The following is a 6,815-nucleotide window of genomic DNA, read 5'->3' on the forward strand; positions in this document are numbered from 1 at the left end:
CGCTTCTGCCTCATAGCTTTATTTCTCAGATATTCACCTCCGCGTTATCTGGTAGTGACATGGATTTTACCCCGACACGCGCACTGCCAGGAGGGCAGAGGAGGCTACGGCCGGCGTCATGCCCTTATCTGCGCAACTCGTGATGAGATTACTCATATCGCAAGGGAGGCGTTGCATGCGGTCAGGAGGGCGACCTAGAGCCGACGCACTGGCGTCGGCTGCCGCGACGTACGCGGAGGTTATCGTGTCCAATGACGTCAGAGCCCGTGACCCCGATAGCAGGCCGCCAATTTTCGCGCATAGAGACCGCGGCAAAGTCAGGCTCACGTGCCACGCTGTGTGACAATAGAGCACAGTGATTTTGATAACTTCACAGTGCAAGACTGTGGAAAGAGGACGGCGACATTAGACGCAACGACAGATGACTGAAACGAATGGGATTATTTCGGTAATGTTGCAACGTTACAAACCATTCGATAAGGTACAGGCAGGTTTGGATGCACTTGCTATTCGGACTGTTGCGAACAGGTGCGGGCAATTCACATTCTCACTCCCAGAGTGCTCGCGCTAGGTGCGTGGAACATCCCAGTAAGCAATGTGGCGACACATAACACATCGCTAACAACATAACACGTAACACATCGCTACACATAACACATAACACACCGCGTACACAGCGATGTGTTGTGTCGCCCTGAACCCAGCGTTCGCGCTGGCCCTCTGAAATGAAATCGCACCAACTAGCCTGCAAGAATGCCATTTAATAATAATAATAATAATAATAATAATAATAATAATAATAATAATAATAATAATAATAATAATAATAATAATAATAATAATAATAATAATAATTGGTTTTTTGGGAAAGGAAATGGCGCAGTATCTGTCTCATATATCGTTGGACCCCTGAACCGCACCGTCAGGGAAGGGATAAAGCCATTTTGCCCAGAATGCGTTTTTTGGTAAGGTCTACAAAGCTGGTTTCGCGAGTCAAGTGGCATTCACAGGACACTGATAACCACAGGTAGAAAGAGGTGGCGGGTTAAAGGAAATGTTAACAAGCAGATAGCAACTCATTGTTTTACCATACCTCTCACGCTCATAAAAAATAAGGAACTCACAATTATTGGTGAGAAGGAGCAACAGAACAACGTGTCTAAAATAAACACGTAGGAAGCCGATGGTAGAACGGTAACGAAAAAGGAAAGTGTTTACGTCTAGCTCTCGCCGGTCTGAAGTGAAGACGCTGCTTGTGAATAAAAATACCGTTGCGGAAATTTTCAGGTGTCCAACGATATATGAGACAGATACTGCGCCATTTCCTTTCCCTCCAAAACCAATTATTATTAATAAATAACCAGAGCATGGATTTCTTGAGCCGTCGTTCAGCCCGTCATGATTTCACTGCTGGGATTAAACAGCCGCTCACTATTTTTCATGCTGTGTTGAGGAGATTTGTGCTTCGCTCATACCACGTTTCAATTAGAATTTCTCTCGGCTGAGATCCTGATCATTACTTCGCAAGCAATCAGTCAGTTCTCTAGGTAATTGAATCAATTAACCAGTTCCTCACTTATCAGTTCATTACTAATACAGCAGTGTCAAAAGACACTATTTAATTCATTAACCAGTCCCTCAGTTATCAGTGCATTGCTAATTCAGTAGTGTCAAAAAGAACTGGTTCGATGGCGTTTGGATGTTACAAAGTCGCCGAGAAGAATCCTATACCGCCACGACCTCATTTAATAGAGAGCGGCAAAATTCACACTCCCGTGTACTTTGCAAGGACTGTCCATGTTAAAGAAAGAGCCATACATGGTTGAAAATAATCCGGAGCCTTCCATTAAGGTGAAGCCCTCAAATCGCTCCAAAGCCATCACACGCTTTAAGCACGAACACGCCCATATGGGAGTAAAAAAGAAGTAAGGCGTCTTCAAGCGCGCACCCTCTTATAAAAGCGTGTGCGCTGGAAGACGCCTTACTCCTTTTTTGCGCCTTTCTGTTCACAGTGTACGTCCCAAGTTCATCTTCCGGATGTTAATTACCACACACTAATAACACTCTTACGTGGTGGAGCAAGCACAGACTGCGGCCGGCGCATTATGCCCCAACAGTGGTGGTAGCCGTCGGTTGCACTACCCTTTCACAACGAAGCCTCGCGAGCTGTTTTGCTATCAGCGGAGCTCTGCGCTCCGCCTCGCTATCAAAAAGGAAATGCAACTCGGAGCGATGTCGAGTGCTTCACCATGAAAGTGTATCCCTGATGCTGCGGCAACAAAACTTCTCACATGACCGTCCCGCTGCGTTTCCTATTTCGGGCGTTTCCAGTACTCGTGCCATCAGAAGTCGAGCGCTGTTATTACGGGAGGCGTATCCAGGCCGTCTAATGTCAGCCTCCGAGACCAACTCACTTCCGCCACTGCTGGCGCCTGCGAACAACGAGAGCACGTACGGATCCCGTCGAGCCAGTGATGTCGTGTTTAGAAGAAAAAATATTATTTACATATCTACACATGCCAAGGTTGCGCCGGATACATTGAAAATTCAAAAACATAACGCTAAGCATGCAAGGCGAGCCAATTAAAAAGATATCATAAGCATCTTTGAGCAACTAACAGAAATTGCTCGTGGGCGATGTAAAACGGGATAGCACACTAATGACAGAAGAGTGAAACGGCAATAATTTGGACCCCGCCGCAATGGCTCAGTGGTTAGAGCGCTCGGCTACTGATCCGGAGTTCCCGGGTTCGAACCCAATCGCGGCGGCCGCGTGTTTATGGGGGCAAAAACGCTAAGGCGCCCATGTGCTGTGCGATGTCAGTGCACGTTAAAGATCACCAGGTGGTCGAAATTATTCCGGAGCCCTCCACTACGGCACCTCTTTCTTCCTTTCTTCGTTCACTCCTTCCTTTATCCTTTCCCTTACGGCGCGGTTCAGGTGTCCAACGAAATGTCAGACAGATACTGCGCCATTTTCTTGCCCCAAAAACCAATTAATTATTATTAGTTATTATTATTATTTAAAACGGGATGGCACACCTATTATCAGAAGAGTAAACGGCAATAATTTGACACAAAAAAGCACGACCTTTGTATTAAAGCAGCAGCTTTACTACTCCCTTCCGTAGCTTGTTCGGCGCGTGTTTCATATATATGGCCATGAACCAAGGAGCGGTCCGGACTCCGTAGAGTATCTGTTACGGGTCCAATTGGACTTATTTTTGGAAATGTGGCGGAGAGTTTGAACGTTGCTTCACTTCCGCCACCGGTTGGCCCGGTATTGCACTACCTCCGGGATCGGCGTTGTCTCTAGCGCGTCTTTACTATCCTGTCTTTCTATCCCATCTTTCAACTCTCCTACTATCTGCACGTGGTAGCGATTGTGGCTCGGCTAGAGCCAGTGAGCAGGCCTGTGCACTTCCCTTTTCTTTTCTCTCCTGGCAACAGACAGACAGACAGACAGACAGACAGACAGACAGACAGACAGACAGACAGACAGACAGACAGACAGACAGACAGACAGACAGACAGACAGACAGACAGACAGACAGACAGACAGACAGACAGACAGACAGACAGACAGACAGACAGACAGCGGGTGTGGTGGCAGTATTACCGAATACATTCACCAAATGATTCTGAAAGAAACAACTTGAATTTGAAACTCTATCACTCCGTGAATAAATTTTATTGTTATTGGGGCCATATTCGTAGGTTGAATTGGACAGCGCTAAGTTGGACAAATTTGGACGAAGGACAAAGAAACAAACAGGACGCGTGGCCCGTTGGACAATTTAAGGAAAGGACGCCTGTCTCACATATCTCGGTGGTCACCGAACCGGTCCGTAAGGGAAGGAAAATGAAATGAACAATTGGTTTTAAGGAAAGGAAATGACGCCTGTCTCACAATTCTCGCTGGACACCCGTACCGCGCCGTAAATGAAGGAAAATCCCTTCCCTTACGGCGCGGTTCAGGTGTTTTGCGAGATGCGCCATTTTTCGCTCACGGCCAAAGACGCCGACGACACTGGCTTTTCTGGGACACGACCTCCTTAACGCTGTCGCGTTAAAATAAGCGCGTTTTAGAATAACGGAATCCTATCTCCTAGGTGTATAGGGCAATTGAAGGCCGTCAGTGCGGACGCGTTGAACAATAACGCCCCAGTACGCTTGTGCACTGGCTCCTCGTCATTTCTCTTTTCCCCTAAACGACATTCTAAGACTCCCTATTGACTTCGTCGAAGCAGCGCGCGCAGTGGACGATATCCTATACGCGGAACTGCGTGCCCTCGACCCGGCGTCGTTGCTGCCCACGGGCCGACGCCTCCGTCCGGCGAGGGAGGCCTAATACTAAAATGTCGCGCCTCCTTATCACTGTTTGCACCGGGGGGGCGGCGGCAGCGGAGCACGAGGAACGCTGCGCGTGACCCGAGGAGCGGTTGCTGCAGACGGGTGCAATCCCCCGCTATCGCTCCTCTTTGCGCGCAGAGCATGCGTTCCTCTACGAGTCCGCAGTTTCTTTCTGCCACGCGGAACTCACTGCCCGTGAAAAAGACGCGCGCGCGACCGCCAAAAGCGAAACTTTAGCGGCGGAGAGCTGAAAAGAGGTTCTCGCGGGGGAGCAATTCTGAAAGCCGTGTTTCGGTTACCGGGCGAGTCGTCCCTGCGCGACGTATTAGAGAGTTTTAGCGGCCTGATGAAAAATTTGTTTCTTAACAACCATCACTGCGCTGGTGCAGAGCGCTTTACGTCGGCAACCAGCGTGACGTTGATGACACCTCGAATCGGTTCTGATTTAAAATAATATGCCTTCACGCACACATCCTCAGCGTAGTCAGCTAAGTAATTGTTTTTGGACCTGCGCCTTTGGAAATTCAGGAAAATGAGAAAGTTCAACCGTCGTCGAGCTCGTTGGACTAAATCGACAGTGTGCGTGCCTAGGCCTTGGCTGAATATTTTAGTCTGTATACCTTGCGTCTTGCAGAGAGAGAGAGTTGTTGCTGCCAGGAAGAAAGTGCACAGGCTGACCCGCCGCGGTGGCTCAGTGGTTAGGGCGCTCGACTACTGATCCGGAGTTCCCGGGTTCGAACCCGACCGCGGCGGCTGCGTTTTTATGGAGGAAAAACGCTAAGGCGCCCGTGTGCTGTGCGATGTCAGTGCACGTTAAAGATCCCCAGGTGGTCGAAATTATTCCGGAGCCCTCCACTACGGCACCTAGTTCTTCCTTTCTTCTTTCACTCCCTCTCTTATCCCTTCCCTTACGGCGCAGTTCAGGTGTCCAACGATATATGAGACAGATACTGCGCCATTTCCTTTCCCCAAAAAACCAATTATTATTATTATTATGCTCACTGGTTCAAGCCGAGCCACAATCGCTACAACGTGCAGATAGTAGGAGAGTTGAAAGATGGGATAGAAAGACAGGATAGTAAAGACGCGCTAAAGACAAGGCCGATCCCGGAGGCAGTGCAATACCGGGCCAACCGGTGGCGGGAGTGAAGCATCCTTCAAACTCTCCGCCACATTTCCAAAAATAAGTCCAATTGGACCCGTAACAGATACTCTACGGGGTCCGGACAATCCCGGACAATCCCGGACAATCGCTTGCGTCTTGCACGCACAGTTACGACGCTTTTTATATTCTGCTAACTTCCTCCTCACCCTCCTTTTTCAATGTATTCTGACACACTTCATTGGCGCTTTCAACTTGTCGCGTATGACTCCACGCCATCAAGTCAATTTGAAACCAACGGCAGCACATTCCCAAGGTATTGTTCTCCTGAATGACGTGTTCGGTCCTGCCTGCTGTGTTGTAAGCAAAACGTGTGAACGGAATCGCCGGACGGAATTCAAATTGCACATCTTGGATGCAAACACTTATGGCATCCGTGTATCGAAAGCGGTTGGTAACACCGGGCTGCCGCCAATGTGAAATGCATGCAAATACAACACAATGTTATCACCATTGTTTGTAGGGATCTATAGAGTACCAAAGCTGTTTGACCAAGGGCTCAAATGGATTCTGCGTATTTTGATACCGGCCGTCTGCTTCCCGGTTCACAAGGACATAATTTCCAAACTGATACCGCCTTTCTTCTCGCTTCTGGGCTCACAATGGTGGCGCGTTGTCTCTTTCCGTCGACCTATGAGAGCTTGATTAACTTTTAACTGAACAGTATCTGATGCCTGGCTGCCTCAGTGAGCTTGGATACGCTGCGTTTCGGCTGCATTTGTCCAGATGTGGCGCTTTTTTCAATGACCAAAAAAGTGGGTTTGTTATGAGATGCTGTTTGCTTTACAGACCACCAAATTATTATTTCAGTGCGGCTTTTTCAGACGGCCGCTGCGGTAACCATGTAGGCACGTTCCCAGTGCTATTAGCATAGCCTTAGCAGGGCAGAGCGCATTTCAGCAACTATTTTATCGCAGGAATCTATGTGAGACAATGCAGTCTGATCTGTTTTGTGAACGTCTTTTTACTTTTTATGCTGCAGTTATGACCGCGAATGTCCATAGATCGATCGATCCCAATCAATCAATCAAGCAAGCAAGCAGTCAATGCAGCGAGCAGTCAATCAATCAATCAATCAATCAATCGGTCCGTCAGTCAGTCTCTGTTTGTCCGTCCGTCCATCTGTCTGTCTGTCTGTCTGTCTGTCTGTCTGTCTGTCTGTCTGTCTGTCTGTCTGTCTGTCTGTCTGTCCGTCTGTCTGTCAAATGTGGACCAGCGTCTTTAACCACACCAATATCCTCAATGTCTAATCATGGCCAAGATTTTTTCGAATTACTAGTTGGCGCTAAATAGCGCGACG

General features: G+C 48.3%; 1 pseudogene; it reads right to left on the bottom strand.

Moving 5' to 3' along the window:
• Window positions 1-5,444: 5,444 nt before the first annotated feature.
• Window positions 5,445-5,593, bottom strand: LOC144108966 (U2 spliceosomal RNA; annotated as a pseudogene).
• Window positions 5,594-6,815: the final 1,222 nt, after the last annotated feature.

This window comes from Amblyomma americanum, chromosome 10 (assembly GCF_052857255.1).
Source record: "Amblyomma americanum isolate KBUSLIRL-KWMA chromosome 10, ASM5285725v1, whole genome shotgun sequence".
Taxonomy (NCBI): domain Eukaryota; kingdom Metazoa; phylum Arthropoda; class Arachnida; order Ixodida; family Ixodidae; genus Amblyomma; species Amblyomma americanum.